We start from the raw sequence: 13,376 nt of genomic DNA on the forward strand, positions 1-13,376 counted from the left end.
AATCGCAGAGTATATTTAATAAAATTTATAATTAGTAAAATATTTAAGAGTACATTACTTTTACATTGCTAAACGATCGATCGATGTATCAAAAAGCCGAAGACACTTTTTCAATAAAATTTTTTCTCTTTAATGCTGGTTAAGTTGTCATATATTTGAAATTTAAAATTCAATTTATTACATAATATTTTTAAACATCACGTACAATGTTTGGAGGATTCTAAGTTAGTACGATAATTCACAATATGTGAAAGAATATATGTTTAAGTAACGTGTTTAAATATTGCCGTATTTAAATTAGATGTTTTAAATTCGTGTTTTCAAATTTTTTGAAAATCTTGGAGCCATTCACCGCGGAACTCTCTTCTCGTTAGGTAACTCGTCTGATTCGTGAAGCAGGCGTGAGAATAAGTGAATAAAATAAGAAGGGTGGTAGAAGCACCCTTCCGGTATTCACCCTAGAGCACTTAAGTCAGAAAGGCTCATTGTCCGCTCCTTCTCATTAGATGCCACCTAGCAGTTCCATCGACCGTACCAAGTAACAATACTGTGGATGCTTTTTTTCCTCCTCCTTGATCTGTAGCTGCAGGAAACACGAGCGGATTTTATGTCTCCGTGTCTGCTGTAATCCCGGCCATGACTATACCGAAAGACAATACTTCTGGCTGCTGTGTGCGATGCTCTAGCTGCCGTGTAAAATGTTGAAACGCTTGAAACGGGATGAACGTTAAAACTGAATTCCACGCTCTCGAAAAATTTTCAACAAGTTACACACTTTTGCGTACATTCAATAATTTTATGTCTGGATGTTTTTGATACACTCGTCTATATGTAGAGAAAAGGTAAAAAGCAAAATATTTATCGAAATCTACAGAACTTTATTTTACTTAAAGTAACTTTTTGTCTTTTTTATTGTTAGAGCTTTTGAGAAAAACATTAAATTGGTTTTCACGTTAAGAAGTTACATGTTCCGTTCGATTGTCAAAATATTGTTGGCTTCGGAAACAAAAGTTAAAGTGTTAATGATACGTGTGGTAAATGATTCAAAATATTTTTTTTTAATGTGTTGTTTCAGTGTGTGTCAAATTATTAAAACAAAATTATGTTATAGTCCACGGAGGTGCGTTTCGAACATCACTGTCAGCGGTACAATGTGTGCGAATGTGTATTGGCGCGCGTTTTTCATACGTGAGTACATATACGTAAATATGCGTGGTTGCGCGCTCAGCTGCCTAAGATATAAACAACGCACGCCGGAAGTTGAAAATTGGTAATAGATTTTTGTTTTATATTGACACATATTTGTTAATACCCGTTCCTTCTCTATAAGGAGAGGATAAATGGTCTCGATAAAAAGAGAACAAAAAATTAAAAAATGAATAAACAGTACAAGATTGTCATATATGAATGTAGTTTTCTATATAAACTTTGATAGCATATTTCATCATTAAAAATAAGATGAAAATAATCTGTATGTTGCTTTAAGAACTTTGTTTAAGCGTGTTCCGTTTTTAGTTTATATAATTTGAGTCAAAAAGGAGGTCCAGGTTGAAAGCTGCACCGAGGCGATAGTAACTTTAACGTTGGCCTTATACTTGTATGTATAAATATGTATAATTAAGCGACTAAATTAACGTTTGGTTGGAAAAATAAGCAACTGTGCAAGAAAATATAGAATAAGGTAAATATTATTCTCCCAATTCTACCGAAACATTTTTCCTCTAAAACTGGTTTTGATTTTAATGAAATGAAATTGTTTGCGATAAAAATAAATAAAAAAAACTAATGTACATACGTGTACTTTCAGAAATTAAGGTATACTGTTAATTGTGGCATTTGTCCCTTGTTTTTATTAAAGAAATTTAAAATTCAGATTTATCGTTCGCTTGTTGCATAATGTAATTGTTATTTACACCATTAGGATAAACGAGACGTATAAATTACGAAAATTGACAAACGCGTTGACCGAACATTTTTTCTGTCGTTTAATGATATCCAGGGGAGCCTTTTATTTATTGGCTAGGAGATCGTATAGATGTAAATGATAATAAAATTCAGTCGAATACATTTGAATTGTAAATATAATCGAGCGCGTACTCTATAATTTCTACAGCGCTGTATTACATACTAATACGTGTCTAGAAAACATTTTTACATTAGACGGAAATAATTTTCAATGGTGTGTCCGTTTCGTTTGTTAATCCAGTGAAAAAATTAGTGACATTGGTTGACAGAATTACTAATAGCAGAACAAACATGTTACCGTCTTAATTACGTTTCTACCGCTTTTAATCAAAGTTTTTGTAGTGCTTTCAATTCTAACGAAGCCATTTTAATTCTCCCCATATTATTTAAAATCATCGCAATTTCTATAAAAAGTTTTAATCTACAATTTTATCAACAGCTTGTTACACAAAGGGAAGTATTGTCGTAAAAACTATCGAAACCATTAATGAAATATTATTTTACACCTCTCCAAATTATTCTCAGATACGAATCAGAAGAATCTCCAGAGTCAGACTCGTGTTTAATTAAGACAGTCGATCGACTGTGATGGTTATGTTTATGTTTCAGTTACGATAGCCAGTTACTCTGCCAGAGATACTTTGTCACAGGACAGCGTCATCAGCTTTCGTCATTGTTTGAGATCGAGCAAAACGTATCGTGGAGGACATGGTTTTCAATAAAAGTGTTTATCAATTATGTTTCCATTGAATTTCTACTATTTAATACACGAAACACTGTTACGAATTGACATTGGTAATCAGCACAGCGTCATTTGAAAGTGCCGTTAATATTAACATTGCTACAGTAACATTGTTACCATCCGAGTCAAAATACTAAAGAAGCGAACATGTATTGTGTCTACGCGAGGAAAATGGGACGATTAAACAATCATGTTTCGATAGCAATTTTTCTAATTTCCAATTTCGGTAATTTTTACATTTCCGTTTTCGTACTCTTCGTAACTACTTAAATATTTTCTATGATGTCTATAACGATGAAATCGTGGACTTGTTTGTCGATAATATTTACATTACCGAAAATACAGTCTTCAAAATTTTAATGTTAAATATCTTTCAAACTGCCCACGCATAAAACCATGTATCAGGAGCTTCGGTATTTTAAGTTCTATCATTGTGCAAATGCTCGTTAAAATGTGAGAGTTACACCTCAAGATCTCTTCATATGAGGGTGAGCGAGAAACAGTAACAGTGAGTGTGTCTCGAATTACCTGCGTCTGGTGGTTCACCATCGAAAGCGATAAGGTCCGTGCGTGAAATACGTCATCTATTAACCGCTTCGGGGATGCTGGCATACACGCGTACTTATGTTTAATTTTAATATCATTTTACGTATTTTAACATGGGAATAAGCACTACAATTGTGAATAAGTATTCTCAATTAAATTTTTCAATAACATAACACGGAAACATCGTCACAGGATTGATAAATGGTATCGTATTGAATTTTGAAAAGAAATTCTATTAAAATTATAATTTTACGTATTTGTTTATATTCAAAATTAAATATAAACTTTTCGAAATACAGAAATATTCTACATTTTTAATTAAGAATTTTTAAGAGTAACTTTGTATACACTTTAATGTACTCATCAGTTTGCACATCATTAAAATATATTTCAATCGATGCTATTTTAATTGAATCTGTTATTTTCATAAATTGCATCAATTTTGAACAGTACATCGTACAGTGTATAAATTTCATTACCGCTTCTTTAAAACGAAATTTCTCGAGAAGTGAGAATTACAGACAAATTTGTACATTTTTCTCGAGGAAAAATGTTCGAGAAGCAACGCCAGATACGATGATTCATAGAAACGTCTCGTTTATGCGAAAACTTTCTTTGGATGCGAGATTACCAGTTGCACGAATTGTATAATAGCTGGTTGACGATATTATATGAACGCAGCAGTTGTAAATTACATATAATCGGGCCAGTGTTAGTTTCATTAATGATTTTTATTCATATCAGCCTGCCAGTATGTAATATGAAGCACAATATGCGATACAAGACGGTGCTAGTAATTATTGAGTTTACTAACCGTTCGATCTGATCGCGGTCTCGTATAACAGGCCGGTATTGTGAACGCTGATGAAAAACGTACCATACGGTCGTAAATCCACTACCATCGGTACGCGATATGTGAGTGACGAAAGCATTCATTATGAGGTACATACAGCAATAAAGAACTGTAAATTACGAATTGTAAAGTTCATAGACTGTCTTTTTTAACGGCGAAATAAGCTATAAAATATGAGACTTATTATTGTTTGAAAACCAATTAGCAATTGTGAAATAAATATTTTTATAATCATTTATTTTTCATTTCAACAAATACGCTTTTCCCCCTCTTCAATCGTTTCTTTTATTTCAAAGAGTCTTCGTTCATAATTTACGAAATCCTCTGTACGGATTTGCTTCAAAATTGGTGCAATCGTAAATGTTTGTGGTTGTCATTAATCCTTGTAGTAAATCTTCTGATTTTTTTTTTTTGAGTATTAAAAGAGAAACAAATAATGTAATCAATTAAGGGTAGTGATAAATTGTTATTAGGTAATTTCATTCAATTTGCATACAATTCTCAAAACGTATACTATACACATATATGTATACAGTGAAAAACACGTTAGTAATTTTACTAGTTTCCAATTACCTTTCGTTAGAACAGAGAAACTACAGTATAATTTAACGCTCTGATTGGCGCATGTGCTCTTGACAAGAAATATGCAAATGTGTTGGAGCAATTGCACGTTTCTGTCGAGGGGTCTGAAGGTATAATTAGCGCTGTCCTGTCAATGTCTGAACGAATTCGATCGGTTGGAAAAATTTGTAATATCAGTCATTCTATTCAACTTATTCGGTTGAGAAATTACCCTTGTACATTTTGAAACTTTAGTACACGACTTTTCGCTACACTTTCCCTCTTTGATATGAAAATAAATCCAACGAAGGGATTTTGTCCTGTTGTTTATGGAAATGTACAGTATTTAAGGAAATTCATGCAAGCATCGATAAAAAAAATCATGATTGCATACCAAATGAGACCGTTAATCAATTAGTCGTTTATAATTTGAATAAATGTTATACATATATCTTTAAAACCACTCTTCATGTTTATCAATGATACAATGCGTAGTAATTTTAATTAGCAATTTATTTCTATTCTACACTTATTAAATATCAAATAAATTAAAACGTTATTTGATCAAATAACGATATAATAATATTTATTCAAATTCAGCCAGAGGTCGCGGACTGGGTTTACTAAAAATATTGTTTACTTTATTATTTTCGTAAGAAGCAAACGTGTCTGCTTCTATTATTGAGAAGTTACATTTTCCTTGAAATTTTTGACGATCTTGGTCTTTCACAAACCTCTTTAATCTTCTAACTAATCGGTTGTAATATCTATTTTCGATCGTCGAAAAAACGATCCAAAGGGATAAGTTACGAGATTTATCGAGGATACGAAAGGCTCGTCCCGAAACGGATAAAGAACGTTGCTAATTAAGGAGAGCGATTACACGTAACGGTATAATTAAGGGGAAAGAAAGAAGAATTGAAGTCAGTACTCCGGCAAATAAACGCTTCTACCCGCAAAGCATTAATCGAACATGCGGAGAACACGGTTCGTTTAACGAGATATAATGTATTTGCTTCGTAATGCTGCACGTATAACAGCAGTTTAACTTCATTTAAAGAACGGTCGGGATTCTGATGAGTGCTAGTACAAACAATCCCAAGTGTTTTATTTCGAAACAATAATTATATTTGTAAATGTATAAGAGGAATGTGGTTTCTTCTTCTCCTTGCCTTATTGTGTGTCCAACAAATTTCGAAGAAATAAATACGGAGATCAAACGGTACCTTAAGACGTAAATCTGAAGTTCGAGTATTTTGAGAGACAGAGTGTATCGTATTAAAATTCAAGATCAGATTCTTTTATAATACGAGGAAGACTTGGAGTGTGTATTTTATTCGGTGACATTAACGAAGGGAACATCTTTTCCTCAATTGATTTGTGTCGTTCCGGCGTGAAACTTTTTGTAGTTTCTGAGACGATTTTGAAATATTTTCTGAGAGTTCGACGAAGAATGTACTCCTTTGACATTGTTAAAATTACGAAAGAATGAAAATTGTAAGTTCAATGTACATTATTTCGATATGATAATCGTGTTTTGTGAACAGGTGGAATACATTCTTATTTTTGTTTCAAAATAATTGAATATTTTACGAAAGTGAACGTTTGTTTTAGAAACGAAAAATTTCCTACTTGGAGGAGAAGAGCTGTAAGATTTCTTTAAAGTTTATTGATGATATTTTGAGAAGAAAATATTACGAAACGACTTGAAAAATTTATTCAATATGCAAACAAGCTTCAAAAGAATTCGAAAGTTTGAATCTGAAGAATAAGTAATAATTTTTTGAAAATATCGTCACAATGAGTTTTATTTTGAAAAGTTTAGAGAATTTCGTATTATGACATAAATCTTTAGCAATTTGACATCGGTGCAATTGCGGCAGTTACCGTTGTAATTAAAATTGTTACTGGAGGATGGTTCATAATTCTGTTTGAGTTAAATGTTTTGCTCAGTTCAATTGACAATAGATGACACAACTTGAAAATGAACTCATTTAACTAACCAGAGAGAACGTGTTTACACGTAAAACAAGTGGTTTCATCGCGTTCGCCGATGTGAACAAGAATTCTACCTTTCTTACTAATGAACCAGCTTCATCTTGAAGGAAGAGATGCTTTTAGGACGATAATTATATCCACATTCTTGTTTCTAGAAACAAAATTAAACATTGTACTCCAGTTATGATATAAAAATATTATATAGATACTTAATAATATTTCCGTTTTCATATTATTGGATTGTTTCCATTCAATGGGCAAATGAAGTTGTAATTGAGGTTATTTGGTTAATTAATTATTTGAAATTCAAATTTATCTTGCTTTCACTTATGTACAAATGTTAACACGTGATGAATTGTATGTTTCCCATTTAGTAATATAAATAGTAATATGAAAGAAGGAAGGTGACTAGATATGTATTTGTATTGTTGATGTAGAAAGGAGTAGAATAAACGAAATCAGCTGAAAAGCTAAAATACTAATATTATTTGTCGAATAAAAATGTTAAAAATGGTTATTAAATTAAACGATTCATTTATGATTAGGCAAAAATACAGATACAAATTAAAAGAAGAAAAAAAAGAAATAGAAATTGTCCTTTATTGTAACTTTTATATTATTGGAATATCTATATGTATTATAATTGCTAGCTTCGATAAAGATTGAATGAAATTACTTTCGGCAAAATGTCCACTTAAAATGCATCGGTCATATAATAATAATCGAAAATATGTATAATGATCTGAAACCTTAGTGCTACATTCTAAGTATTTAATGATCTAGTACGCCTATCTTATTAACCATACGTGCTGAAGCCTTGATTATATCTCTTGCTATTTGCTTATGAAAGTTTCATTTGAACACCCTACTTTACCATCATTACTTTCTATAATTATTCTGTTGAATAAATCAAGATTTATAGATTTCTCTTTCAAACATATTACAAGATTGCACCACTTTAACTTTTTTTTATCTAATTATTATTACATTATGTGTACACTAAAGTTGAAACGATTTGAAAAAGGAAGGGAAATTTATGATTTATTTTTTATACTTAAAGTATCTAAAGCATAAATTAAACACTAGGCAATACTATAAACAATAAAGATTGATATATCGTCTTTAGAAAAAATAGTTGCAACTTTTAAGACTAAAATATGTAAACTTGTAACAATACAATAATTGTGAACATTACTAGGAGGATTTATTAAAGCATAACGAGGTTTCAAATATAAGAGAAGTGCAAGGTATTAAAAGTTTTCTATACAAATGTAACACAATAAATTCGTTTATATATTGACAGAGCATTTATTTATATACGAATTAAAGTTATAAAATTAATTTATTACTTTATAAATATGTAATAAAATTATGGATTGGAATACAAGAAATCTGTGCTCTGTAGTTGGCTATTATATGCGGAATTTAAGTGTACAAGCTGAACCTGGGCATCCTGTACCTTCAGAATAATGACAATTTAATTATGTTGGAGTACTGAGCGTCTGGGAAACGTTTTCTTCATTCGGTCGAGAAAGCTCTTTTAAAACACTTAATGAGTACATGACTTATATGGTCCACAGATGCACTGATTTATCATACGATAAGTTGTACAATTATGGTTTGGACGATAAATGTAATATGTTTAGAGTTGTGGTATACTTTGTGTACCTATTAACAACCAGATAGAAATATTCCGTGTATAATTTCAACTCGAATTTATCTCCATGTTCTTTATGGCATGCAAAAAACGAAAATATCATACGATTTCATAAATCTGCGTATATTTGTTTAAACAAATCGTATTTGCAGAAAATATGTATACTTGCAAAAAATATTAATCGCTCGAACAGCGGCCATCTTATACGATATTTGTTTGTCTCGAAATTCTAGAAATTAGTCAGCGTGTTTCCCAAAACTTTACACGATCGTTGTTAATTTCAATATGTCTAAATCGTTAAAGTTTTTGGTTTTCAGAAATTTATCTCAGCTTCGACTTAAAAGTTATCACATTACACCACCAGATCTAGAAAAGTTAATTTTACTGTAATAAAAACTTTTAACAACAAAATCGGCTTCTGCTATTCAGACAATCCATTGAACTCTTTGTTTTTTAACAAAAAAAGACGAAGTGGGAATCGTATTACTGTGCAATGTTGCGTTCGCGCGGCAAATGCATAAACGATCATTTAGAATTTTCTATCACTTATCGTGAAGATAAACCACTTGTGTTTCTAGAGTTCAGAAGTCATTCGAACTACGTATAAGTAAAAATAGTTTAAACAAACTCGTGTTTCGATACTATGACGTGTATACCCAATTCACGAGCGCTTGCTTCACCGAAACGAATGCCTTTTAACATTCTTTCTTATACGAAAAATGCATTAACACCTGGGACAACAGGAAAGAGTTAACCCTTTACAGTCATATTGAATCTGTTAGGATCAATCGAATTTTAACGACTGTAAAACAAATGGTACAGAAAATATATCGAATTCTTCGCAAGTGCCACACGGTTCCACAAACTCAATTTTATCTACAACTTTTTAATCGTTGAAAATTCAATAACAGAAGATCAACTGTTCCTTAAGAGACCTAACGTGCCCGTGGAAGAACAAACATTTACGAACTGTACAGCTACAAAAAAAGAGATATCTTTGAACCTCGACATCTCTGGAAATTCAGAGATGAATTTCAGAGGATGTTGCAAAATTTCTAGGAAGCGATGAATTTAACACGTATTAAAATCCAAGAGGAGAATCATGATTGTTTTAATCGTTTTTGTCGAATCGATGTCGTATTCGGAATGTTATCGATATTGTCATATTTTTCGTCAAGCGCTTTCCAAACACTCGTTCACTTTTTCTAATCCCTCGAACGAAGAGGGCGGAGAGGGGGGGGGGGGGGTGAGAGAGTCAAATCGAGATCCTCCGGGGTCCTCCGCGAAAGAAGGGGTTGTATTCGGGCAGGAAGAAAGGAGCTGCTAATTGACACGAGCGATTGCACGTAACGGTATAATTAGAGAGAAGAATACGGGGCCTGGACCGGTGCACCGATGAACCAATGAACCGGCCCAGAGAGCGGCGAGAGGGGAAGGAAAGAAACAGAAAGGCAGAGAGAAACAGGGGAGAGAACCAGCCGGCGGGTTTCGTCGAGAGTAGCGATGGGCACTTAGTATTCGCCACCTCGCGAGTTTTCAAACAATTTAGAACGCGTATCTGAATCGACGAACGATCGTTTCGAATATCAGAATCGCTTAGGATTCTTTCGGATCGGTTTTGACCGGATCCTAATCGTTGCAAGCTTACAAAGAACAATTTCAATTATTCTATTCGCAGGTATTCCAAATCTATGCAATCCATTCCCTTTGTTACGGGAGTGAAAATAAATTTACACCCCCGTTAAAGGGCGATGAACGCGTCATTTCGCGAAATACGCGCGATACGGAAATATATTACTTCGTAGAAGGATATTATAATTTTGGAAACTGTTTGAAATGTTTTAACTTTTAACTCAAACGTTAAAATATTACGATCATTGAACGAATCATTATCAAATTTCGCAGGGTAGTTAATGGCGTGTCGATCGTTTACAACAAGTTATTGGATGTGTAATCGAGTTTTAATATTATTCGAAGTGACGTTTGGAAAATCTTGTAAACTATTGTTTGTGCACGTATAAACTTTTAATACGTTCACGAGCAATTGAGAATTAATTACGATCAAATCGTTATTTGCAGTTACTATTCTGTTTGATAATGAAGTTAATATGAGACATACATTGTACTCCAGAATACAAAGTAAACATTTAATTAAGTTCCTTATACGTTTATAAATATATATTATTCATATCATAGATTGTCTATTATGTTGCATATTTCTGGTATGGTAAGATCTCTGTACGTATTTTATATTAATGGTTGTTCCACACAAAAATTTATACTCTTTCTACATACTAAAATGTATTTCCCTTGTAACTTCTTCTTGATTTGGTGATATAATCATCTATTTATTCGATGTATATACACTATCGTTTAAAGTCTGAGATGGTATTCATATATTTTATAATGTAACATTAATTGTATTAACTGATTCGTACATCAAATAATCGGTTTGTTATTGTAATGCGTTTATTCAAATTATTCATGGATATCATTTGTATTATTATTATTACCGATAGTAAGAAGTATATTTCCAATAACAACTCCAAAATCGAGAGATTACTTTATCGTAGCTTCTTTCAAATTACCAAAATATCAAATATATTGAAAAAATATAAAATCTAAAAAAATTTCACTATAAATCATTATAGACAAAATATTGGGTTGATCGGAAAGTGAAAATGAAATTCGGTTTTTGATGAAAATGAAATACGATTTTTTTAGAGTGTATAAACATTTTATTAAATTATATATTCTTCATTTTTGAAAACGAAATAACTTTCCGAACAACCCAATAGAATATATGTATCTATATAACAGCTGGGTAACTTTATTTTGTATTGTATGAAATGTACGCACATCGATTTTTAAGTAACAATGAAGATTAAAGAAAGTCGAATGCCAATTAAGCATTTGATCTGTGGACCAATGTACTATATAACCAATAAAGTACCATTGCATACCAAATGATCTACTTTTTTTACAAACTGAAATTCAAATAATATGCTTATTATAATGATATTAGATTTATATTTATTGCAAAAAGTCAACAATTACGTAAAACGTAATAACCTGTTAAATATATGTTACAACATTTGAAAAAAGAAGATTAAGATTAATATGTTAAGACGTACGATCATAAAAATAACCACCTATAAATTTAATTTTCACAATATCTTGGACTTCGATAACGTAATCAAAATTATTCAATTTTTGCATCAATAAGCCCTTACTTATTCAATAGCAATTAAATACAATATACCGCAATATATTTTAGATCGTTAGAAATTATTCGTACAAAATTAGAATTTCTTTCTCCCCGAGCATACCAAACTGTCTTTTTTTTTTTACTACTTATCTACTTTTGGTTCGTGTTTCTCAAATAGGGCCAGCACTATCGCCGAAAACATTGAATCGATAAAGTTCGTTAATACTATCGCGCGAATGCTTGTAAAACGAGAAGAATAACACACGGTACAAAATTATTCGCCAATCGTTCGAAACAAGTACAACGCAGCCGTTGCAAATCTCTCAAAATTCTTTTATCCTTTACACGTTGTGCCTAATTACCTCGCTAATGGTCAAGTTTGGTGTATTGCGACTGATTCGAGGTGCCTTGAGGCCATCACTAGTCGAGGGGGCTCCCTCTTCGGGAGAAGCGAGCAGGAGAGACCGATCCCGTGGCGTGCAGGAGAGACAAGGCAGCGGGAGAGAACGAAACGTACCACGGTCTCGAGGATCTGCCTACACTCTGCGACCATTCCGCAGTAACACGTCGTCCAAGTCGGTTTCGTAGCGTTCCTCGGTCCCTGGCCTCTTGCCACGAGGCACCAGCGCTCCCCAAAATGCTCTAAGAAGCGACCCGCCGTGGGACCGGCTTCCACTGATCCTGGCCGCCTCTCGAAAACCGTCATCAACGAGTTCTTGTTACTGGAAAATCGTCCGATAGCGGAATTCACGTGCCAAATATGGTTCGGCTTCCTTGAACTCCGCGGCAGTGATGTTGGCCTGTGGTGAACGGTGAACAGGACTTTGACGGGCTCCGCGTCGAAGGATCTCGCGCGTTGATTCGGCTGAAGGCTCGTTGGACCAACGTGGACAAGTGTTTTCGAAGGTGTACCACTGTGCAGTGATACTCGATTTTCGTATAAACGAGAATGACAAGCCGCGAGGAATGTCGTGAGGATTTTAGCGCGACGAATGATGCCCGTGGATGCACCGGTGAGCGGAAGTGACAGGGATCTTTTCGTACTTGAAGAGCATTCGGAACGATTGGGAATTAAAATGTGTTTGCTCGACGGTGGTTCGAGTGATTGTTTTGGCTGACTCTTTCGCGACCGATTACTCGACAAACAGGTGACTACTATTTCGTCGTACGACGAACCGCTTTCCACAAATACCTACGGCGAGTCGGAAAAACATTCCGTGTGTCCTTGTCGATTCTTCTTCGCTTCGACCGATTTACGTTATTTTCAAAGAATCGCAATGAAAACTGTTCACGGTGGTACGTATTTAGTAAATTTCGATTTGAAGATGACCACGGTCCGCGAAAATACGGCTTGTTAAAATTGTTCGATTATTGTTGCCGGAGTTGAGGACAACTCGGCCAATAAGTGTGATTAATAACGTTTGTAATTAATAACGAATGTGTAAATGTATCGATTATTTTTAGAGCGCGTTTTCCGTTCGTTTGGTTCGCGTTTTCAATTTGTATCAATTGATGATTCGATCGGTAACGACACTATAATCGTTTGATTAAAGTGCTATTTGTCTTACTAGAAACGTTAACGTTACGATTCTTTGAAAGTAAAATTGCGATTGTTCGAAGCAACGCGTCGAAAGACTACGAAGTCTTCAGAAACTGTAATTCGAAACAATTATATAATTTATAAGATTTGTGCAAAGAATCTGCCGCACTTTTGCAAACCTTTATATTTGTCACCTACGTGTAACTCTCTAAATTTTATTTGTTTCTTAGTGTATTTTACAGTAGCGTGTCTTCTAGTAGTGGATTAATTATAGTTTCGTTCGATCTTAATATTTAAGGTTTGTCA

At 33.4% G+C, this 13,376-nt stretch overlaps 1 protein-coding gene across 3 annotated transcripts in view; it reads left to right on the forward strand.

Moving 5' to 3' along the window:
- Window positions 1-12,095: 12,095 nt before the first annotated feature.
- The window catches only part of LOC143148448 (protein Wnt-5b), a 29,456-nt gene continuing 28,175 nt past the window's right edge, over window positions 12,096-13,376 (forward strand). The window contains exon 1 of one of the 3 annotated variants that reach the window (XM_076314780.1): window positions 12,096-12,678. The gene's annotated coding sequence lies outside the window, so the exon portion shown is untranslated. Of the gene's footprint in view, window positions 12,679-12,727; window positions 12,827-13,111; window positions 13,186-13,376 lie in introns of those variants that run through there. The other 2 variants (XM_076314789.1, XM_076314798.1) reach the window with 2 other exon arrangements.

Source organism: Ptiloglossa arizonensis, chromosome 1, assembly GCF_051014685.1.
Source record: "Ptiloglossa arizonensis isolate GNS036 chromosome 1, iyPtiAriz1_principal, whole genome shotgun sequence".
Taxonomy (NCBI): domain Eukaryota; kingdom Metazoa; phylum Arthropoda; class Insecta; order Hymenoptera; family Colletidae; genus Ptiloglossa; species Ptiloglossa arizonensis.